The sequence below is a fragment of the Pan paniscus genome, chromosome 16, assembly GCF_029289425.2.
Source record: "Pan paniscus chromosome 16, NHGRI_mPanPan1-v2.0_pri, whole genome shotgun sequence".
In the NCBI taxonomy this organism is placed as follows: Eukaryota; Metazoa; Chordata; class Mammalia; order Primates; family Hominidae; genus Pan; species Pan paniscus.
The window spans coordinates 58,578,048-58,602,487 of record NC_073265.2 but is presented as its reverse complement, the minus strand read 5'-3'; the positions used below and the strand labels follow the sequence as shown (position 1 = coordinate 58,602,487).

Below are 24,440 nucleotides of genomic sequence, written 5' to 3'. Positions count from 1 at the left end.
GTGAGCCAAGATTGTGCCATTGCACTCCAGCCTGGGCAACAAGAGCGAAACTCCGTCCCAAAAAAAGAAAGGTGTTAATGTCACAGGTCACCTGTATTGATTACGAAGAGCCATGGATTTTTTTCCACCTAGAGTCACACATGCTCTGGTACATTCTAAAGATTGTGGAGGGGCCGGGCTCAATGGCTCATGCCTGTAATCCCAGCACTTTGGGAGGCCCAGGTGAGTGGATCACTTGAGGTCAGGAGTTCAAGATCAGCCTGGACAACATGGTGAAACCCTGTCTGTAATAAAAAATACAAAAATTGCCAGGCATGGTGGTGTGCACCTGTGGTCCCAGTTACTTGGGAAGCTGAGGCATGAGAATTGCTTGAACCTGGGAGGCAGAGGCTGCAGTGAGCTGAGATTGCACCACTGTACTCCAGCCTGGGTGACAGAACAAGACTCTGTCTCAAAAACAAAAACAAAACCAAAAAGACCCAGAAAAAACAACAACGACAAAAAGATTGTTGTAGGGGGACTAAGGCCGCCAGGTACCCAGACAGAGGCATGTCTGGACAAGAAGCCCCTCCTAATGTAACTGCCCAAGGGGTTCACCTTGTCCACGCCTAGACAGAGCCAATTCGTCAAGACAGGGGAATTTTAACAGAGAAAGAGTAATTCACACAGAGCCAACTGTGCAGGAGACCGGAGTTTTATTATTACTCAAATCAGTCTCCCTGAGCATTTGAGGAGCAGAGTTTTTAAGGATAACTTGGTGGGTGGGGGGCAGGGGTAGCCAGTGGGCCAGCAGTGTTGATTGGTCAGGGATGAAATCATAGGGAGTCGAACCTGTCTTCTTGCGCTGACTCAGTTCCTGGGTGGGGCCCACAAGATCAGAGGAGACAAATTACTGATCTGAGTGGTGCCTGCTAATCCATCAAGTGCAGGGCCTGCAAAATATCCCAAGCACTGATCTCAGGAGCAGTCTAGGGAGGGTCAGAATCTTGAGGCCTCCAACTGCAAGATTCCTAAATCATAATTTCTAATCCTTTGGCTAATGTTAGTCTAGTCCCCAGGCAAGAAGGAGGTCTGCTTTGGGAAAGGGCTGTTACCATTTTTGTTTAAACTATAAACTACAAAGTAAGTTTCTCCCAGAGTTAGATCAGCCTATGCCCAGAAATGAAAAAGACAGCTTGGAGGTTAGAAGTAAGATGGAGTCAGTTAAGTTCGATCTCTTTGATTGTCTCCGTCATAATTTTGCAAAGGCGGTCTCAATCCCTCCCTTTGGATTTTGTAACACCTTAATCTTAAAGTGTAGGCTATGAAGATAGGAAAAGGCTGTCAATCGCTCTGGCTTCTTCCTGCTGACAAGGGACATTGTGGGAATGGGAGTGAACCCCAAGGTGAGAAGAGTGGAACCGCTTTCTAACTGTCTGAGTGTACTCATGCAGGCCTGGCTTGGCTTCCAAGGCTTGTGTGGGAAAAACATTAGTGCTCTCATCTATAGTTTTACTACAGTGTTTAAGTGAACAGCCTACTAAAAGGTACATTACGAGTTCTACAATTAGGAGTACAATTCCCAATTTTAAAAGCAAAGATTTGAAAGCATTAGCTTGGGGACTTCTAACCCACAAGGAATTTAGAATTTAGTCTAAACTGCAGGAAAAAACCTCAAGAACAGCTAACAACAGTATACTATAGTTTTCTTTTGGAGCATAATTTTGCCACTAGGCAGTGGACAAGGTGAACCCCTTGGGCAGTTACATTAGGAGGGGCTTCTTGTCCAGACATGCATCCGTCTGGGTACCTGGTAGCCTTAGTCCTCCCACAACAATCTTTTTGTTGTTGTTGTTGTTGTTTCTGGTTTTTTTGTTTGTTTGTTTGTTTTGAGACAGAGTCTTGCTCTGTCACCCAGGCTGGAGTGCAGTGGTGTAATCTCAGCTCGCTGCAGCCTCTGCCTCCTGGGTTCAAGCAATTCTCGTGCCTCAGCTTCCCAAGTAACTGGGACCACAGGTGCACACCACTACACCCGGCTAATTTTTGTATTTTTTTAATAGAGACAGGGTTTCACCATGTTGTCCAGGCTGGTCTTGAACTCCCAACCTCAAGCAATCCACCCACCTGGGCCTCCCAAAGTGCTGGGATTTCAGTCCCCATTTTTTTAAAAGCAAGTCATGATAGAACTGATTTACAGTTTACAAAATAAATTTTAGTCTTACTCTACTTGGCCTGATTATTTGCATAAAGTGCAGCAAGAATAATTATTTTTCACTTAGGCTTTTTAAATTGGCTTTGATAGCACTCTGTTCCATGAAGAATCTCAGATAAAAGTTTTTAAAAGCTGAGCCCAGCCATGGGTTTGTACCCTCAAATACCTATGAGTTGAGCAAAATCCTCTCCTCTTGAGGTCCCAAGATAACTTGGGGTTCCTGGGCCTGTTAGAAAGTGATGCTGTTTACTTACCACAGGTCAGGAACCTTGTACAGGAACTCTGTGTGGACAAGGTATGAGGCCAGATTTCCCAAAGGGCTTTAATTGGCTCTAAAAGTCAACTTCCATTCTTTAAAGGAAGCATGCCATTCCAGTCAAATCCTTGGTAAAATGACCAGTTTCTCCAATGGTGTCCTGTGACAAAAGAAAACAGATTCTTATTGCACTTATGTAATTAACTATACTGCCATAAATTGAGAATACACACAAATGGTTTCCAAATTCTAGAGCAGTCAGGTAGAGAGAAACAAATATGCTCCAAAATTTTCCACAGGAGTATATTTTACTCACTTGTTAAAACTTGCAAATAGCTCTAAAGAAATAAGTAATCTTTACTCTGAAAACAAAAGGATTAGCAATGTTTAACATACCAGCTCTCCATAAGAGTCCTAGAAGTTTCCTTTTTTCCTCTATTCCAATAGTACAATTTTTAAAGTTATCTGAGACCTGCACTCAGAGTCTTGTATCTGATTATAAATTGCCTTTTGAAAAGGACAAAAGCAGGACAAAATGTCTGTGGATGACAAAAGTCTATAGCCACTATTAAAGCTACAATTGACTAGGAATTTTGGTTCTTCCACTTCTGTGGCATACAACAATTTTACATAACAATTATAATTATTAATAATGTACACTAAATCATATCAGAATTATAGAAGTTTCCCATAATTTTTGGAACACATACTAATAACATATTTATACAAATACAGTCCAAAGAAAACCAAACACCATTCTCTCTTTCTTTTGAAAGTTTTTTGTCTATTCTAAAGTCACAATCTCCAGAGTTATTAAGCAGAAATCTGCATTTAAGAGCACCTGTTAAATTTTACAGCTGATTATAAAACCAACTTTTAGGAGGACCAAAATGAGACAACAATCATCTGTGGATGACAAAAACATTATAGGGTAGCCACAGTTAAAGACACGATCGACAAAGAGATTTGTTACCTCTGTGGCACACAGCCATTTAACATAATTATAATTATTACTGCTAACATATACAAAGTCATATTAGAATTTTAGGAGTTTTACATAATTTTGGAACATATGCCAATAATACATTTACACAAACATAGCCCAAAGAAAGCCAAACACCATTTCATACTTGACAATGCTTCCTGTATGATTTTTATGTCAAATAAGCCAAATGTCATTTTTGGACTTTAGAGGACCTAATATCTAAAATATTAGGTTAGAAAGAGACATAATTTATAATTTGATTTTGGAAAGTTTGTCAAATATCAAAGGTTTAAAACACTGGATATCACAAAATAGAATCCCAGGTCACCATAAGTCATTCACTTAGCCAAAATGATAACTCCAAAAAATTTTTCTAAAAAAGAAAGCCTTTACTCTGATAGAGGAGACTTAGCTTTCCAAACAAGGCTCAATGAAGATAGCATGAAGCCACCTGAATCTGTCTCTTTTCTCTCTCCTCCTTTTTTTTCCTGCCATTTACCCAAAGGAGAAAACAAAACCACTTTCATTATCTTTTAACATTACATAAAAATCGGCTTCAAAAGAGAAAACCAAATTTCAGGCTTGCATTAGTGCATCTTTAATGTTAAAACTAGTTTTTTAAATAAAATTTTATATCTCTATCCAGTTATAATTAGTCTGACCATAAGGTAAGATTTTTATAGACTTTTTAGAACTCTTTACAATTTTCCATCCAACAGCAGATTAGTTTTCTAAGAAAACCCTGTTATTCGGACACACAGGCCCAGATTCTGGCCCCACATCAGTATGATTTTAATGTTTTAACCTAAGGGTGGCATGCATCTGTAATCCCAGCTACTCGGGAGGCTGAGGTAAGGAGAATGGCTTGAACCTGGGAGGCAGAGGTTGCAGTGAGCCAAGATCGTGCCACTGCACACCAGCCTGGGCGACAGAGTGAGACTCTGTCTCAAAAAAAAAACAAAAAAAAAACTGGATGCGGTGGCTCACACCTGTAATCCTAGCACTTTGGGAGGCCGAGGCGGGCGGATCACCTGAGGTGGGGAGTTCGAGACCAGCCTGACCAACATGGAGAAACCCCTTCTCTACTACAAATAAAAAATTAGCCAGGTGTGGTGGTTCATGCCTGTAATCCCAGCTACTTGGGCAGCTGAGGCAGGAGAATCACTTGAACCCAGGAGGCAGAGGTTGTGGTGAGCCGAGATAATGCCATTGCACTCCAGCCTGGGCAACAAGAGCAAAACTCCATTTCAAAAAAAAAAAAAAAAGCTAAAATTTCTTTTAAATCTTTTTTTTTTTTGAGACATGGTCTCACTCTGTTGCCCATGCTTGAGCACAGTCTTGACTCACTACAACCTCCACCTCCTGGGTTCAAGCGATTCTCCTGCCTCAGCCTTCTGAGTAGCTGGGATTACAGGCACCTGCCACAGGCCCTGCTAATTTTTGTATTTTTTCAGTAGAGTTGGGGTTTCACCATGTTGGCCAGGCTGGTCTTGAATTCCTGACCTCAAGGGATCCCCACTCCTCAGCCTCCCAAAATGCTGGGATTACAGGCGTGAGCCACCGTGCCCAGCCAATTTCTTTTAAATCTTAGCCAACTTGTTTATACCCACAGAATTTTTTACAAGATCAACCCTTTACAAACCCCTTTCCCTTTGCTTAAACCTTCAGTTTTGTTCCATTACTCTTTTAGGTTAAGACAATCTTTAAAACCCTCTGAAGTAGACAAAATTACATTCCCTTTAACAAAAGCCATATTCCCATGCCTTCTGATCATCTTTTACCAAAAACACATTCCCTACACACCTAGTATGTAAAACGCATTCTCCAGTGGTCTCAACTACATATTACAATGTTAAATCTTAGCAACTTTTATTTTTAGTGAAAAACCTGGTAAGTAAGCGATTTTAATTATGTACTGGGGTGGAGCCTAGGACATCAATCAGAAATGAAGATAAGGTCTGACTCTTAGCATAGCTGGCGGGCATGGCTCTCCACATGTCCCCAGGCCTTACCTATCATCTAATGCTCCAAAGTAGGGAAATTGAACAATTCTCAAAAGTCAAAGAAACAGTTTGACCTTAAAGCATTTAGCAAATCTGATACCTGACCTTATTTTAGACCAAATGTCTACATTTTCAAGACATTTTATTTTACCAATAATCTTTAAAACTGTCTTTATTTCCCAGGTCGGGTGCAGTGGCTCATGCCTGTTATCCCAGCACTTTGGAAGGCCGAGGTGGGTGGATCACGAGGTCAAGAGCTCGAGACCATCCTGGCTAACATGGTGAAACCCCATCTCTACTAAAAATACAAAAAAATTAGCCGGGCGTGGTGGCGGGCACCTGTAGCCCCAGCAACTTGGGAGGCTGAGGCAGGAGAATCACTTGAACCTGGGAGGTGGAGGTTGCAGTGAGCCAAGACTGCGCCACTGCCTCCAGTCTGGTGAGAGAGCGAGACTCCATCTCAAAGAAAAAACAAAAAAACCGTCTTTATTTCCAAAAGACTACTAAAGTCATGTGAACAAAAAGGTATTACGGTTTCTATTTTTCTGATAAAATATTTGATTTAAATGCTTATATTTCTAAGCCAATTAACCAGAGCTCTTTTATACAAACATCACACACACACACACACACACACACACAACACAACACATATGAATACAGACAGACAGAAGATTCAGCACTTGTAAGATTTTTCATTTGCCAGTTTCTTAACTGGGTGACTGGCTTTAGGGTGGAGCCCTTGGAGGAACAGGGCCGGGAAAGCATGCATTTCTAGAGCCAAATAAGCAGCAAATAAGCAGCTGAAGGCAAAGACAGATCCCCAAAATTAAGGGTGCCATTTTATACTGGATCCTGGATCCCCAACAGGAGGGCAATACTGTGGGAGAAGACCGTGCAGTGCTTCTACCCTGCATTCCATTCAAGGCAACCCAAAGCCAATCAGCTCATTTTGTAATCGGCCCATCTCTCACAGGAGTCTCATCTCCCAGTCGGGGGTGGGGATGTCTCCTTATCTTCCAGGTGGCCGAGAGCATGCGTCTCTGATCCAAGTGTGCAGAGTCAAGTATCCCTCCACAACTACTATTAGCCACTCCCTAAAGTATATTTCCTACCTAGTTATTACACACCAAAGCTCTCTCATAATAAGTAATTTCTGATACCCCTAAAAATCAAAACTGTCAGATAACACAATGAAAAACAGAACAGAGCCTTTGATTCTGAAAGGGATCTATCCGCTTTTAATTCCTGGGGTTTCATGAGGAAAACAGAGCCTTTTTTCCAAAACGGGGTCCGTGGTGCCTCCTCTGTTTTTCCCAAGGAGTCCCAGGCTACCAGAAGTTATCGTAGGGCCTCTCATGTGTGTATTAAGATTGGCAAGACAAAAAAAAATGGAAAAAAATAATTCAGTCAACTGAGAAGAAAAAACCTTTTCCCAGGAAAAAAACAAGTTCCAAAAAGAGAAAAACATAAAGGCCTTTTAAATATACCTATTGCTTGTTTATCCACTTTTAATTAAGCTGACTTTTAACCATAGCACTCTTTAAAAAATATCCTTTTAAATTTTTTATTACCTGACTTTAACACTAAGCGACCAGTATTTTTGGCTTTTAAATTCTACCACAGTTAACTTCCCACATGAAATTAATAAGTTTTAGCTAAGGTTATAACTTAACCATGGACACATTCATGTCTCAAGGAGGAGGTAAGCAGTTTCTTTTTTTTTTCTTTTTTTTTTTCTTTTTTTACAAGATTTAGAATCTCCCCCAGGGTAGTTTAGAGAAAGGAAAACTCAAGACAGGAAATCAGAAGCTATCCATGGGTTGGCTGGGGTGGGGGTGGGGTGGGGAACCTCAATAAATGGCAAAGTTTCATAAATAAAACTCAGAAAGGAATCATTCCAGAAGCCAAGACTAAAACTCAGGCTGCCACTGTCAAAAAGCAAAGCCTCAGCTACTGAGTTACAGCATTGAGCAGTTTCTATTGCTCTCCCCAGAAGGAGCCTAGAGAAGCCAATTTCAAGCTTGCACAGGCTTTTAACTGCTCAAGAAAAAAATTTTAGGACTACGACATGAACCCCAAAATTCCTGTCCTCTGGATGGCAGAAACCAAGAGAAAGTATCCCCACATGGTCAAAAGGTTAAGCTCTTAAGGACACAAAGCAAGACGGAGAAATCTCGTCCAGTATTGGTTTCAGGAGCCTGTAGCAAGGTTTGTAACTGACCAGCCTGCCAAGCTGGCTTGAAAAGCGGGCTTATAGGGTCCTAAACCCACATTCTATCCTGTGATACCCCTCTCTCTATTACAGAACAAAGAAAGACAAATTCTTAGCACAAAGTACAGTAGATTTGCTACCGCCTAAGACTAGTCTCACAAATCCTTTTTTCTATTAATCAAACCCTTGCAGAGGAGACCAATAGTTTACTGTTTTACCCAGACAGAGAAAGAGAGACCAGAATCTTCGCTGGTAAGAATTTCTCTCCCTTTTTGCTGGCATACCCGGCTTCTGGGTTCTCTTTCTCTGCAGCTTCCAGAAGAAGGAGGGGCTTCTGATGATCCTGCTCGCTTGTGCTATAGCTGTGAGGTTCAAGCCACTTACAAGAGAAAAAATAAGCCACTTTACTGTTTTATGGAACCATAGGCAAGATTCTCAATTTGCAAGATGCTAACCAACAGGTCGCATGGGGAACCAAATTAACATTTTCCATCCCAGCAAAATATACACAACAGAACAGACGTTAGTCACCTCATTCAGCACCCAATATAAGTCTGGTAAAGCTCAAACTATTTCCCGTTGCTCCCTGTTTCTGATCCACTCCAAGTGGGGAGGGGAGGGATGACCTCCAAATGGTAATTCACAATGGAGTCTCTGGGCAAGGCGAAGACCAGATAGTCACCCCGAGAGACAGGCCTGTTGAGCTTTCTTTAGGGCTTACCAAATGTAACCAGGCAAATAAGGAGGGATCTCTGAGTTAGACCTGCTGGACTTCCATTAGCAACCTCTCCTGAGATCCCTTCCACATACACAGACACACACAAAGACGAGATAGACAGAAGGCCTTCTAAATCAGATCCCTAACCAAGAACTCCAAGAGTATCCCTTCCAAACTATCCTCCTATTCTCCGTCTGAGAAACTGCCTCGAAATCTTCCTGATTGAGGATAAGTCTCTCAAACCAAGACTCTTCTTACTAGTTAGAAAGAGCCAACTGAGACCCCGCAGGAGCTGAACAGACACCCTGCAATGGGGCTACAGACACAAGACACCCCATGGTGGAGTTACAGACACCACACCATAGGGCTACAGAACCAGTGGCGAGAAGGAAGGAGGCATTGGCAGCACCTAGGTTACTCACCAATCCAGACACCCCACAATGGGGCTACAGACAGACACCCCATCATAGGCTATACAGACACCCTGTGATAGGGCTACAGTTAAGGAACATTGCCCCAGGACTATTTCTCCATTGCAATTAGATCAATGTACACTGGGTTGGCAGTGCCCCACCAGTACAGAGAGTCCCTGAGTCAGCCCCCAGTCCAAGAGAACTAGGTGGCTGCTTGGGCTGGCTTCTGGATCCATCACTGGAGTGGGGCCACTGAACCATGGGCAGGTAGCCACAAGGGCAATCCTGGATGAGCCACCAAATTTGTAAGTGCCCAAGGGGTTCACCTTGCCTGCTGCCTAGACAAAGCTGATTCATCAAGACAGGGGAATTGCAATAGAGAAAGAGTAATTCACGCAGAGTCTGCTGTGTGGGAGACTGGAGTTTTATCATTACTCAAATAAGTCTCCCCAATCATTCCTGGAGCAGAGTTTTTAAGGATAACTTGGTTGGTGGTTGGGGGGTGGGTAACCAATGAGCCAGGAGTGCTGGTCAGGGATGAAATCATAGGGAGTTGAAGTTGTCTTCTTGCACTGACTCAGTTCCTGGGAGGGGGCCACAAGATCAGAGGAGCCAGTTCATTGATCTGGGTGGTGATCCATCGAGTGCAGGGTCTGCAAAATATCCCAAGCACTGATCTTAAGAGCAGTCTGGAGAGGGTCAGAATCTTGTAGCCTCCAACTGCAGGACTCCTAAACCATAATTTCTAATCCTGTGGCTAATGTTAATCTAGTCCCCAGGCAAGAAGGAGGTCTCCTTTGGGAAAGAGCTGTTACCATTTTTGTTTAAACTATAAACTACAAACCAAGTTTCTCCCAAAGTAAGTTCAGCCTATGCCCAGGAATGAACAAAGATAGCTTGGGGTTAGAAGCAAGATGGAGTCAGTTAAGTTAGATCTCTTTCACTGTCTCAGTCACAATTTTGCACAGGTGGTTTCACTAACATTCCCTGGTGTATTGTAACAAGTACCCTGGACTGCCTAAGCTTGGAGAATGTTCTATGAAGATGGGGAGAGGCACATAGAGCTTGGGATTTTGGGTGACCAAGGTCAGGTCTTCTCTCTACCATCTCCTAGGTATGAATTTGGCTGGGCTTGTTCCAAATGACTTTCATTTTTGTCATCTGTGAAATAAAAACATTAATACCTACCTGGCCAGGGCTATGGGGGAGCTAAAATGAAATAATAATAGATGTGAACAAACTTTATTAACTACAAAACCCTGAATCAATGCCAGTGGTATTTACCACTATGGCTACTATTACGGCTACTATTACTACAAAGAACACGTTCAGGAGAGTGAGCCATCAGCGGCGAAAACTTTTAGGATGATTTAAAAACCAAAAATTGAGGCTGTTTGCAGTGGTTCATTCCTATACTCCTAGCACCTTGGGAGGCCAAGGCAGGCAGATTGCCTGAGCTCAGGAGTTCAAGACCAGCCTGGACAACATGATGAAACCCTGTCTCTACTAAAATACAAAATATTAGCCGGGGATGGTGGCATACACCTGTAGTCCCAGCCACTCAGGAAACTGAGGCACAAGAATTGCTTGAACCTGGGAGGCAGAGGTTGCAGTGAGCCGAGATTGCACCACTGCACTGGTAACAATCAGACAGAGTGAGGTGACAGAGCAAGGCTCTCTCTCCAAAAAAAAAAAAAAAAAGAAAGAAAAAATAAATTTAGGTAAAATATACATATATAATTTACCATCTAGTTCAGTGATTGTAAATACATTTATATTCTTTTTTTTCTCCCCTTCATCCCCCACCTCCTTCCCAGCCTCTGATAACCACCAATCTACTCTCTATATTCAAGGATGGGGGTTTTTAACCTGAGGTCCATGACAATCCATGGATGGGCCTCAGGGAGTTTATCAAATTATAGGTTAAATTATGTGTGAGTGAGTGCATATGTGTGTGTGTGTGTCACTGGGGACAAGGGCTATGGCTTTCAACAAAGTTTCAACAGTTTCAGTGGCATCTGTGAGCCAGGAAAGGTTCAGAACCACCAGCCCCTTGCAGTGCCTGGTGAACAAGGGCGAAGCCGCATTCCCAGGGTAACCTGGCGTCCAGACGGAATCCCCATTCCAGGGCAGGATTTGTTGGCGTGGCTCCAAGTGGTGGGACAGAGTCATGCTACCAGTCAGTGAATGAAGGGAGTGTCACTTCACAGAAACCTGTTTCTGCCTGGCTGCCCCACCCTGGAAACTGGAAACTGGTCCGGTGGCTGGGAGAGGCATTCCCTCAGCAGGCGTGATCCAGGGAGAAGCGGCTCTGCAGGCTGCACTGGCCTTGCCCTCTGACTTGGGTAAAGTCCGCACCCAAGGCAACCAGCCCACACCAGAGGCAATGGGCCTGGATCTCATCTGCAGACCCAGGGGGATGGGTGACAGAGGGAAAGGCAACGGGAACCTGGCAGGGCCCTAAGGAGGGGTTGCCATCCATGTCACTGTGGGCCACTCAGGGTAAGCACAGGCTGGAATAATGGCCACCCCCACCCCCATCCCAAGCAACTCCCTGGGAGTCTTTCCAGGCTGGCCAGGCTGCAGGCCTGCCCCCAAGCCTCAAATACCCTCTAGCTGGCCACTTCCCTGGCAGCCTTTCGGGCCCAGCACACAGTCAGCCTCCTCCAGGAGGGACACGGGCTCCAGCGACTCCTCTCCTGCTGCCCTCCTCCTCCCTGAACCCTCTAGCTGTAGGGAAATGGCTGAGACCAGACTTCAGGGTCACACTGATCTGGCTTTCAGACTTGGCTTCTCTATTCATTAACTGGTGCCCTTGAACATGTTGCTTAACTTTCTCAGCCTTGGTCTTAGCCTTCTCAGCCTCTCTGTCCTTAGCTTATAAACTGCATGAAGATTAAATGAAATAATGTACATAAGGTTCTTTGCATAGAGCGTGGCTGGCAGCAAACAGCTCAATCAAAGGTCATTATGATTATTAGCTTGATTTATATCATTCTCTGATCCTTTCAAGTGTTGTCATTTTGGTAGCCACAATTTAGATTCCTGAAAGACAGGACCTGGATCTATTTTCATTACAGAAGAAGAGACTTGGCTGGGTGTGGTGGCTCACACCTGTAATCCCAGCACTTTGGGAGGCTGAGGCTGGCAGATCACCTGAGGTCAGGAATTTGAGACCAGCCTGGCCAACATGGTGAAACCCTGTCTCTACTAAAAATACAAAAAAATTAGCCGGGTGTGGTGGCAGGAGCCTGTAATCCCAACTACTCGGGAGGCTAAGGCAGGAGAATCGCTTGACTCTGGTAGGTGAGGGCCCTGGGAGTCTGAGATCCCAACTTGGGCATTCTATGGGGCAGCTCCCAAGGATTCAAGCATCCTCCCACTCAAAGCTGTTTGTCCTCTCACCTCTCCTCTCTCTAAAACTGTTCTTGCTGGAAAACCTCCTCTCTCCTCCCTGCAGCCACTGCCACTGGAGATGTGCCCAAGTCTTCATCCCTTGCCACATACTCTCACTTTCTCTGTTGTCAACAGGACCTAAAAGCGTCTTCCTGGAAGCCTCAGAGCCAACACACCTGCAGGCACTTGCTTAATATGCCTACAGGTGAATGTTAGTGAATCTCAAAAGCACCCTAGGCACTGGGGAGACTGAGACTTCTAAATTAAACCTCCAAATGCCTCCAGGAGCTTAGAGTTTGGTAGAAAGATGACACAAATGAAAGGTTGACCATGTGTAGGGACAGGAAGCTCTAAGGAGTGGAGAGAGGGGGAAAGAGCTGAATACTGTGGGGTAGATACAATGAGAAGGAGGGGCACACTAGGATGAAAGAGCGTAGAAAGCAGAGACTTCTGATGCCTAAAGTGTTTACAAAACAATCCGCATGTGGTGGGCGCAGTGGCTTACACCTGTAAGCACTTTGGGAGGCTGAGGCGGGAAGATCACTTGAGTCCAGGAGTTCAAGACCAGCCTGGGCAACATAGTGAGACTCTATCTCTACAAAAAATAATAATAATAATAAAGAAATTAGCCAAGTGTGGTGGCGCGAGCCTGTAGCCCCAGCTACTAGGGAGGCTGAGGCAGGAGAATCACATGAGCCTGAGGTCGAGGTTGCAGTGAGCCATGTTACTGCCACTGCACTCAAGCCCAGGCAACAGAGCAACACCTCATCTAAAAAAAAAAACCCAGCATGATACTGTAATGGTGGAAACATGACATTAAGCATTTGTCAAAGTCCATAGAATGCACAACATAAAGCATGAGGCCTAATGTGAAGGAGGGACAATACTTAATAACAATGCATCCATGTTTGTTCATCATACACACTAATGCAAGATGTTAATAACAGGGGGGTGGGGAGGGAGGGAATGGAAACTACCTTCTGCACAATTTTTCTATAAACCTACATCTGCTCTAAAACATAAAGTCTATTAAGAAAACAAAAGGCCAGGTGCGGTGGCTCACGCCTGTAATCCCAGAACTTTGGGAGGCCGAGGCAGGCAGATCACCTGAGGTCAGGAGTTTGAGACCAGCCTGGCCAACATGGCAAAACCCCGTCTCTACTAAAAATACAAAAATTAGACAGATGTGGTGGCGGGCACCTGTAATCTCAGCTAATCAGGAGTCTGAGGCAGGGAGAATTGCTTGAGCCTGGGAGGCAGAGATTGCAGTGAGCCAAGATTATGCCATTGCACTCCAGACTGTGCAACAGAGTGAGAGTGTATCTCAAAAAAAAAAAAAGAAAGACAAAGAGCTGTCAAAATAAAAACCCCGCTCCCAGTTTCTTTTGATAAATCTGAAGATCTAACAGCCCTGGGCTGAATCTGCACATGGAAAGAACGGGCTGCAGCCCAGGAAACACAGCTTCTTCACATGGGTACTCACCCTTAGGTTTGCTGAGGCCTCACTACTCCTGCCAGGCTTGGCTGGGAGCTTTGGGGAGTTTGGGGCCCTGGTGATAAGTCAGGTGTCTGATCACAGAGAAACAGGCACATTTCGCTGGCGTCTTTGGAGCACCATTTCCCAGGCACTGGAAAATGATGACATCAATGGGAAATGATGAAGAAAGTAAGGAAAACCAGGACAGTTTTCAGACAAGTTGAGTTTGATTTGCATGTATTTGCCGTTAAAAAAAAATGTGACTGCATCTTGGAGGAGAAGTTGAGGCTACAGATACATTTCAGAGGGAGAGAAAAGTGACTTTCAAAGCCCCAGGGAATACCTGAGGTCCCACCAAGGAGAGGAACACAGACAGGGGAGCCCAAGGGAGAAGAAAAAGCCAGGTTCATGGGATGATGTGGTAGAGGTGATGATAAGGGTTCACCCAGAACCTTAGCTTCCCGGGCAGATGGCTGTGAGTAGAAACTGTGGTGGGTGGAGAGGTAGATGAGGCTTAAGGAGACAGGAGGGGTCACGTGTTTGGGGAGTGGTCAGGAACCAGCCAGGTGAGAGGCAGCGAACTTGGTAGGCTGCTTGGGTTAATGTAGTTCCGAGTTTGCACCTGCCCTGGGGCTGGTAGCAGAAGTGGAGAGTGGGCAGGAATATGCTTGATCATTCATTCATTCATTCATTCATTCATTCAGCACACATTTCCTGAATACCTACTATATGTCCAAAGCTCTGGTAGGAAATATATGGGGATGAAGAAGCAGACACAACAGTTCTATCCCTTAAGAGCTCACATTCTAGTGTAGATCTGCACTAACAATTGCCACGCGGCACATCTAATAGTAAAGCAGTGGTTATTGCAGACTCACTGTGCACCTGGCTGCAGGCCCAGGTGGGTGCTCGTTCCCTCTGCAAGAGAAACAAACATTCCAGGGTGCTGTGGCTGCCTGACCTATAAGGGCGACGCAGCTGCCTGGGGATAGACAGTGCTTAAAAAATAGTGGTTATGCCTCTAGGGGAACACAGAGGACGGCATTATGCTAGGGAGTCAGGGGAGACTTCTTGAAGAAATGAAGCTCGGGGCCAGGTGCGGTGGCTCACGCCTGTAAGCCCAGCACACTGGGAGGCTGAGCTGAGTGGATCACCTGAGGTCAGGAGTTCGAGACCAGCCTGGCCAACATGGCAAAACCCTGTCTCTACTAAAAATACAAACATTAGCCAGGCATGGTGGCGGGCACCTGCAGTCCCAGCTACTTGGGAGGCTGAAGCAGGAGAATCACTTGAGCCTGGGAGGCAGAGATTGCAATGTGCTGAGATTGCCCCACTGCACTCCAGCCTGGGCAACAGAGCAAGACTCTACCTCAGGAAAAAAAAAAAAAAAGAAATGAAGCTTGGGATAAGTCTTGAAGAGTCAATAGGAGTGCCACAGCTATGGGGGAGAGCTGAGGGTATAGCAGGACAGGGCCATGGAGGTAGGAAGAGGGCGTGCCATTCGAGGACCTGTCTGCCAGAGTGGAGCCCAGAAAACAGAGGCCAGATGAAGAATTGGTGTGTGCTGCATAGGAATGGGGTGGGAATGAATGCTCTAGTGGGACTGGGAAAAGAGAACCTGAGCCTCAGAGATGGTGATGAGACAGAGGCTGGCCACTCCAATTGTGGTGGCAAGGAGAATGCTGAAGAGTGAATGCAGCCTAATTTCAAACCCTGGCTCCATCATTTACTGTGTGCCCTTGGACAGATTCCTTAGTTTCTGAGTTTCTAATCACTTGAATCAGGATCATAAAAGTTTCAACGGCTCTGGTGAGGATGAAAACCCATGGTATCTACCAGATGACAAGGACTCAATAAAGAGCTATTATCACCACTGCATTTTAAGCTGTCTCAGGTCTGCATTAATGCTCTCTCCTGTGCCTTCTGCCCTTGGTTTATAAAACTGCTTGAAAACAGACTGTTTCTCCTCCAGCTCTGACCCACCTCCTGGGCTGGAGCCGTGGCAAATGGGCACTCCCTGTGTGAGGATGGCAGGGGGTTGCCATGGTGACCTCCCAGCTTGGCTTAGGACTCTGAGTGTACTGAGCCTTTTTTCTTTTTTCTTTTTTTTTTTTTTTTGCCCTAGCTATCCCAGCTATTCTAAATATTTACTGCTAGACGATTATTACATCTGAAAAAGCTGAATGATATTCCCTAGCACATTGCAGAGAAAAATGGAAAACAATCCACATTTCTGGCAACAGAACTGGTGGGTAACTTACCGCCACATCCATGCAAAACTGTACCGTGGGGCTATTAAAAATGGTACAGATCTGTGGTAACCGACAGGTAACGGTGTCATGACAAGTTGTTAAATGAAAAAAAGCAGGTTATAGAACAGCCTAAATCTCGTAATACTGTCTATATAAAATGGTGCTACATTTAACTGCTTTGTATTTATGAACAGAAGAAGATTTAGAAGGCTGTTCATTGTGGCTCTCTCTAGATGGTAGTGGTAGATCAGCAAATCTAGGGATTTGCTTTACTCTTTCTCCTTTTCTGTAACAACAGGGTTTGCCCACAATGAGCATGTATATTCTTTTTTCTTTTTCTTTCTTTCATTTAACGCAACGCTATTAGAAGAAAATAAATGAATGAGTCCTCTAACTCTTGGCGGGTCTTAAAAGGATTAATTGTGTCAGCCAGCCCATGGGTTGCAAATGCTGGCATTTGCTTGTACATTCACCTGAGAAGGTCACAGGTGAGCCTTACTCTATGTGCCCCCATCCTGCCTCTGGCCCAGCAGCACCACTGGCCGTTCAGGGGAGCTGGGGACCAAGTCCTAAAGCCTAACAGCTCATGCATTTGGAAAAGCCACCCCATTTCCCTGAGCCGAAGGCATAAAGAGGGGGATCCCTCTCTCACCACCATAGGTGAAGGTGGAGGCTGGTGGGAGCACTCTCACTGGGAGCATGGCAGAGGCCATCTGCTAGTAGACCTATATCAAGCACTCACTGTGCGCCAGCCTCTGTGTTATCCCTGGAGACTCATGGAGATCCAGGCAGACTCTTGGCCTAGTGGACAGAGGGCTCCAGGAAGGGCTTGGAAATCCAAATCCTCCTCATTGTTCCTGCAAGGTTCTCTTCTCCTGCCCCATGGTCCACACTTTATGTTCAAACAAGAAAATAGCGCAGTCCCCAGCAGTAGGTCCTGGAAAACCCCACTCCTTAGCATATCCTCAAGCCCTCCGCAGTCCCCCAGCCCCACCTCCCACCAGCCTTGCCATATGCCTGCCCACCTGTCATCTCGGTCCTTAGTGCACAGGAACTTCCCACCCCCATACACTCTTTGTGCTTGTTATTTGCACTGGATGAGACATCTCTTCCTCCATCTTCTCTTCTTGATGAAATAATTCCTTTTCTTCTTCTTCTTCTTCTTCTTCTTCTTCTTCTTCTTCTTCTTCTTCCTCTTCTCCTTCTTCTTCTTCTTCTTCTTCTTCCTCTTCTCCTTCTTCTTCTTCTTTTTTTTTTTTTTTTTTTGAGACAGGGTCTCACTCTGTCACCCAGCCTGGAGTGCAGTGGTACAAACACAGCTCACTGCAGCCTCGACCTCCTAGGCTGAAATGATCCTCTTACCACAGCCTCCCTCCTGAGTAGCTTGGACCACATGCACACGCCACAGTACCTAGCTAGGTTTTTTTCTTGTTTTTTATTTTTGGTTTTTTTGAGACGGGGTCTCCGTCTGTCATCCAGGCTGGAGTGCAGTGGTGCGATCTCGGCTCACTGCAACCTCTGCCTCCTGTCTTATCCTCCTAAGTAGCTGGGATTACAGGTGCCCGCTACCACGCCCAGCTGATTTTTGTATTTTTAGTAGAGACGGGGTTTCACCGTGTTAGCCATGGATGGCCAGGCTGGTCTCGAACTCCTGACCTCAGGTGATCTGCCTGTCTCAGCCTCCCAAAGTGCTCGGATTACAGACATGAGCCATGCACCCGGCCCTGGCTAGTTTTTAATTTCTTTTTTTTTTTTTTAGAAATGGGGTCTCACTATGTTGCCCAGGCTGGTCTCAAGTGACCCTCCCACCTTGGCCTCCAAAAGTGCTGGGATTACAGGCATAAGCCACCAGTCTTCTTGACAAAATTCTTCCTTTTGTTATGGCTAAACGCAAATGTCACCTGCTCTATAATGCTTTCTAGGGTAAAATTAGCTTCCACTCACTTCTGGGTTCCAGTACAAGGGTATCTATCATTTCATTTGCAAACTTCAGTTAGATTCCAGTGTCCTGGTTTCCATCAGGTCAAGACAGACCCAGCTTGTCTTGGTCATTGCTGTGCCCATGGTGCCCAGCCCAGGAACACTGTCCAGTGTTCCTGTTCAATGAATGAATGTTTGCTGAGCCACTGAATGACTTCTGCTGTCCACTGCACTCTGAGCCCTAGAGGCAGGGTCTGGCCTGGTTGTCTGGCATCTTCTACCTGGTGGTTGCCACACTGTGTTCACGAAAACTGCACTTCAGTGCCAAAATTGTGTATCTGTTTGGTCCAAAGATACTTATTTCAAAAGTTTAAACATAGGAAATCTCAAACAAACTAATTATAAAACAAAATGTAGGAGACAACTGGGAAAATGTCAACATTTGCTCTTTTATGATAATGAGGAATTATCAATTCTTAAGGTACAGTAATAGTACTGTAGTTATGTGTTTTATTGGGCCATTTTCCTTTGGAGATGTATACTGAAGTAATTGCAGATAAAATGATATGACGTCTCAGACCGGCTGTAACAGAATCTGGTGGGGATCCAAGGGACTGGGTAAGAGTATAGATGAAAAACGGCCATGAGTTGATAATTGCTGGAGCCAGCATGGAAGTTAATCTACTAATCTCTCAATCTTTGTATATGCTTTGAAAAGGGGAGAATAACAGTGTCAGAAAAAACCCTGAAATATGAAATATGTCTTTTGAGTCCTACTCAGATGTTGCATGCCTATAGACAAAGCAAAACTCTGTTGCAAGAATAATTACCACTCTATTCACAGACTTTCCTAACATGTGGGATATTAACATGACAGTTTTGAAACTGATACAGGAAGTGTGCCTCAGAATCTCCATCTGAACAAGATAAAACCAAAGAACTCAAAGGCAAATCGGAAATGCTTTAGAAACAAAAATTGTGGCTCCTTATAAATAAAAGACGGCAGTCTCTGAAAAAAAGCCAAAAGGCCTTGTCGGCGGAAAATATTCGAAGATATCACACAAATATATCTTCTCACTATTCCCCAACTAGGGTAGAGTCAGGAAAAGCTTTTTCTAGAAAATTTTACAGGGAAAAAAAGCATACTTGTGACATAATGATATTGCCAACATCCTTTGATTTTAAATTTCTGCTTTAAAAGGGATCAAATAGTATCCCTTCTTGAACTTTCCATGACTGAATTTTGAGTTTTTGAGGTGGATAGGTTTTAATGTTTTGAATATTTCATTTTTGTTTATTTTATCTGCTAACATAGACCAGAATGAGAATGTGTATTTTTCTAAGTCAATGTTTATTGGTATTCTAAAGCATTTTTATATTTAAAATTATTAAAGATTTGGGTTTCCTGTTTTACATTTTTTAAATACCTTTTTGTAAAATACAAATACTGATTTCAGCATTATACGATATGCATATTATCGGCCCTGGTGATCTTACCCCAGCATGCAATAACTATTTCCATGCATTGTCAGAGCTAGAAGGGGATGCTAGGCACCTCTCTGAATGGACATCAGAACCACCCAGAAAGTTAAAAAATACTAATGCCCAGGCCGAACCCCAGCTCATTTAAATCCAGCTCACCAAGGGTCAGGGGAGGGGAAGGGGACCCACGTCAGTGACTGTAAAGCTGGTCCCAGGTAAGAGGAGCAGAGCCCACCTGGAGCCAGTCTGCTGCTGAGCCCTGTAGATCTAGCACCAGGGTGCCAAACGCCAGCCTGGGCTCTTTCTGGCTATATGCTACCCAGCTAGTTGGCCTCCAGGGTGGGTGCAGCAGGCGGGGTCCTCCCCCAAGGCTGGGAAAGGGCAAAGCCCCTGCCAGGCTGATGGAAGGTGACTCCAGGCCCTGACTGTTGGGTTCCCCTCACCCCAACAGGGAAGCCTCTGGCTGCGGGGGAAGGCGAGATCCTATCTCCACCCTGCTCTCAAGCTTCTAATCTGATCAGAAACTTGAAGTCTGAGATAAAGCTGCCAGCCTGTGGAAGCCAGACCAGACCGCAGAGGAAGGAAAGGAAGGAGACCCAGAGAAGACTTGGGGCGAGGGTGAGTGCCTTCACATGTCCAGGGGCAGCAGGCTGGGAACCTGGAAGAGGCCATGCAACCCCTGAGAGCAGAACCAAGACCCCCAGACAAGAGCTTCCAGGAGACAGGCTTCATTCAGCTCAACCCACAGAGGCAAGCACCCGCATGCTGCTCCATGGGCACTGAGCTCCCTGCTCCAAAAATGTCCCAATCGAGTCTAAGTTTCTAACCCTGGGAAGAGGTGAGGACTGGTTAAAGCTAGGGTAGAGACAGGAGCCTGGAAACCTCTCTGGCAGCAAGTCCCAAGCCCAGCTGTGTTTCCAAATAAACCTGGCTTGTCAGAACCCAGAGCCGCCAAGGTGGGCCTATCTCGAACCTTCTGAATCAGGGTCCCTTGGGGTGCTGCCTGGGGATCACCCTGTTATCAAGCTCCAGTGGTGAGTCCCATGCTCAGCCCAAGGAGGGAACAACTGCTCTGAGCTGTGCTCGTTCGGGTCACATGGCCTAGAATCCGTTTGGGAGACAAGACACTCACAACCAAAAGCAAGCAGAAGTACAAGGAGCTGGGGACCCATAGAGCAGTCCCCCTTATCCATGGCTTCAGTTTTTGGGGTTTCAGTTACCTGCAGTCAACGGTGATCCAAAAATAGGTATATATAGTGCAACAGGATATTTTGAGAGAGTGAGAGAGGGAGAGACCACATTCATATATATATATATAAATATATATATGTATATATTTATATATATATTTTTTGAAATGGAGTCTCACTCTGTCGCCCAGGCTGGAGTGCAGTGGCACAATCTTGGCTCACTGCAACCTCTGCCTCCTGGGTTCAAGCTTTTCTCATGCCTCAGCCTCCCAGGTACCTGGGATTAAAGGCGCCCCCTACCACGCCTAGCTAACTTTTGTATTTTTATTAGAGACAGGGTGTCCCCATGTTGGCCAGGCTGGTCTCAAACTCCCGACCTTAGGTGGTGATCCACCTGCCTCAGCCTCCCAAAGTGCTGGGATTACAGGCGTGAGCCACTGCACCTGGCATCGTATAACTTTTATTATAATATATTATAATAATTGTTCTGTTTTATTATTATGGTTGTTAATCCTTACTAATTTATAACTTACTCTTTACCATAGGTATGTATATATAGGAAAAAACATAGTATATACCAGGTTTAGTACTATCTGTGGTTTCAGGCATCCACTGGGGTCTTGAACTATCTCCCTTGCAGATAAGGGGGACTACTGTACTAGCGGGACAAGGTGAAAAGCAGGTGCCCCAAGAAGGAGGCAGAATGGATGACGGAGGTGAGTTTAAATTCAATCCCACATCTCTGCAGTGAGTGCGTGCTCAGTGCCGGGGTCTGAGCTAGGCAGAGTGTCAGAAATGTCGGCTGCCCTCAAAGAGAACCCCATCTTTCTGAGGAGACAGACATACCCAGTGGACCACGAGCAGGTAACAGGAGAGAGGGAGACAGACATCTCTGAGGGATCACCTGCCTCCACCTGGGTGTTAAACAGGTGTCTCAAACATGACATGGCTGCATAATGTCTGACACCAAATCCTGCCTTGTACTTCGAACAAGCTGCCCCCTCTGCTTCGAGATGCATTTCTTGCCTGCCTAGGCAATTCCACCACACCGTCTGTCCCAGCCCGAGCCCCACTTCATCAGCCTCCAGTGCACCCCTCTTCTCCTCTGAGCCCCTGCTGCAGCTCAGGCTGGCTGGGTGCTCCCAGAGCACATCAATGCCCCTCTGGATGGCAGGGCTTCTGCCTTGCCCACTGCTGAGTCCTCGCAACAAAACATTGCCCGATGTATGGGATAGCACTCAGAAAAGATCTGCCTGGTGGCTCGGCGAAGTTCAGAGAAGAAACCCTGAGCAAGGATGGTGGTGCAGTCAGGGCAGGCTCCTGGTGGAGGCAGTGCTTTAGGTGGATACCAAAGAGGCTGAGGACTTGCTTTGGCAGAGAACGGAACGATGTCCCCAGAGACAGCAGAGGCACAAGGCAGGGAGGCAGACTGGCAGACGGCAAGTAGGGAGGCCTGCTGGTGCTGAGCTCAGAGAGGCAAGAGGTGGGAGCACAGCATGGGGGAGAAGGGGAAAGGAGGGTGGGCACGCGGAGAAAGCCAAGACATAGCACCCCGGGTGCATTTCAATGCCAGGCCAGTGAGGGAGCATCCAGGGAGCTGCTGCACCTCCCTAGATGATTTGCATTTGTGGGAAGCTTTTCTAGCAATCATTAACTCTGAGCTTCACCCACTGGGACTAGGGGGATTGTAAATCTATAAAGCTGTAGGTGAGCCATTTCACGTAATCATTACCCAAACAGCACACCTCACAGGTGAGGGGAAAATGGTCAGGGCAGCCAAGCAGCCAGGGAGATGTGAACTGGCAGAGGGAAGAAGGCTGCATGGACCTGGGTAGGGGGGTGGACCGGCATGGGCCCAGACCTCAGCAGAGACTGGAGGGTACTAGGGGTCAGAGAAGGATGCAGGGCCCAGATGGGAAAGGGCATGTCTTGTAAGTGGCCCCACAGCCAGTGGGGAGCTTAGATGGGGTGGGGGAGCCTGGGTGGATGCCCCCGCCTGCATAATGTCCAACCACTCCCCCTGGTGTGTATGGCATTTGGGCTCCAGAGTCAGCTCACCCAGGCTTTGAGTCCCGAAGCCCCTCTGGGCCTCACTTTCCTCCCTTGTGAAATGGAGATGATGATGTTTGATTTGAAACACCACTATTGAGCACTCAATCTATTCTAAACCCCTTGTGGGCTGGGTGCAGTGGCTCACGCCTGTAATCCCAGCACTTTGGGGGCTGAGGCGGGCAGATCACCTGAGGTCAAGAGCTCCAGACCAGCCTGGCCAACATGGTGAAACCCCATCTCTACTAAAAATACAAAAATTACCCAGGCCTAGTGGTGTGTGCCTGTAATCCCAGCTACTTGGGAGACTGAGGCAGGAGAATTGCTTAAACCCAGGAGGCAGGTGTTGCCGTGAGCCAAAATCCCACTACTGCACGCAGCCTGGGTGACAGAGCAAGACTCCATCTCAAAATAAATAAATAAATAAACCCCTTATGGGCATTTTACACCCCACTTAATTTTCACAGCATCTCTTCAGGTGGACACTTTTATAATCCCCAGAGCAACTACCTCTTTGGGGTGTTTCAAGCATTAGTAAGTGTAAGCCCCATGTGTAAGCCCTTGATGCATAGCCGGGACTCAAAAAGAGCAACTGTCATTCTAACTTATGACCAGGGACATGCCTTCTCTGGCCTGTCCCAGGCTACAAGATAAAACGGAAAATGTATTCTCCTTCCTTGCTAGGACATTATTTTTCCCGCTAACCCAATATCATAAGTAACACATTTCACAATATTTGAATGCAGTGGTGGATTAAGAGGCCCGTGGCTGAAATGTGACACAACGTCATTATTGTAGCATTATTAAGCACGGGCTTTTTTTTTTAAAGGGCTGAGGCAAAATGCATTATTTAAAACCTTATGGCCGGGCACGGTGGCTCATGCCTGTAATCCCAGAACCTTGGGAGGCCAAGGCAGGTGGATCACCTGTGGTCAGGAGCTCCAGATCAGCCTGGCCAGCATGGCAAAACCTCGGCTCTACTGAAAATACAAAAACTAGCCGGGTGTGATGGAGCACGCCTATAATTCCAGCTATTCTGGAGACTGAGGCTTGAGAATCACTTGAACCCAGGAGGCAGAGGTTGCAGTGAGCCAAGGTCACACCATTGCACTACAACCTGGCAACAGAGGGAGACTCTGTTTGAAAAAAATAAAAAAATAAAAAACCCTATGAATAATGAGAATAACAGTTCATCTAAATCAGCCCCCAAGAACGTGCAGCCCAAGCTCAGAAGGCATAAATAGTAAGCCCTCCGCCTTCCCCGAGGCTTCACTGCCCAGGACCACCTCTGAGGCTCCAGGCTGGCCTTGAGCTCCTGACCCAAGGACTGCCCCGAGCCCAAGGGGAAGGAAGCGGCATGGGACTGGCAAGTGCATGACAGTGGAGGGGCTGGAGGGGAAGATTCTTACTACAGTTGTCCCTAAACCCAGGTAGTCCCTGCCCCCAGAGCTCCAACTGCCATTGCTTGTCATGGGAAATGATTCACTTTGCCCAGGGAGAAAAAGCAGGGCCTCTATATGAAAAGTGAGAAGAAAGGAAATAACTTCCGTAGTTTAGACACCTCTCCCAAACACGTGTCCCTGGGTATGTGAGGTGGAAAGTGCCAGTCAAGGTGAAACACACTTGGAGACAGGTCCTTGCATTTCTTGGCACAGGAATGTCACACAGGGCTGGCTGTGGTAAGAAGGTAAGGCTGGGTAAGAAGGTGGAAAAGTGGTCACCTCTGCAGTGTGAGTCAGGGGCCAGCCCCTGTGACTTGAGACTGGAGATTTCCCCATTCGAGACCCATTCCCTTGGGTCTTCAAGGATGCTGGAAAACACGAAGACATGCTGATGCTTTGGGGAGAGGGGAGGTGCTGTGGGGATTCACTGGAATTATTAGAGCAAACTTTT

The 24,440-nt window shown here is 45.9% G+C and overlaps 1 protein-coding gene and 1 non-coding gene across 3 annotated transcripts in view; one reads left to right on the top strand and one right to left on the bottom strand.

Annotated features, from left to right (window-relative positions):
- Positions 1 to 24,440, bottom strand: part of PAQR5 (progestin and adipoQ receptor family member 5) — a 107,144-nt gene that overhangs the window by 66,534 nt on the left and 16,170 nt on the right. For both annotated transcript variants that reach the window (XM_034939025.3, XM_014341525.4), the window contains exon 2: positions 2,446 to 2,607. The gene's annotated coding sequence lies outside the window, so the exon portion shown is untranslated. The remainder of the gene's footprint in view (positions 1 to 2,445; positions 2,608 to 24,440) is intronic.
- LOC112437348 (small nucleolar RNA SNORA77) lies at positions 14,523 to 14,650 on the top strand. The gene has a single exon (XR_003025971.1). It is a non-coding gene; the product is annotated as a small nucleolar RNA SNORA77 (small nucleolar RNA).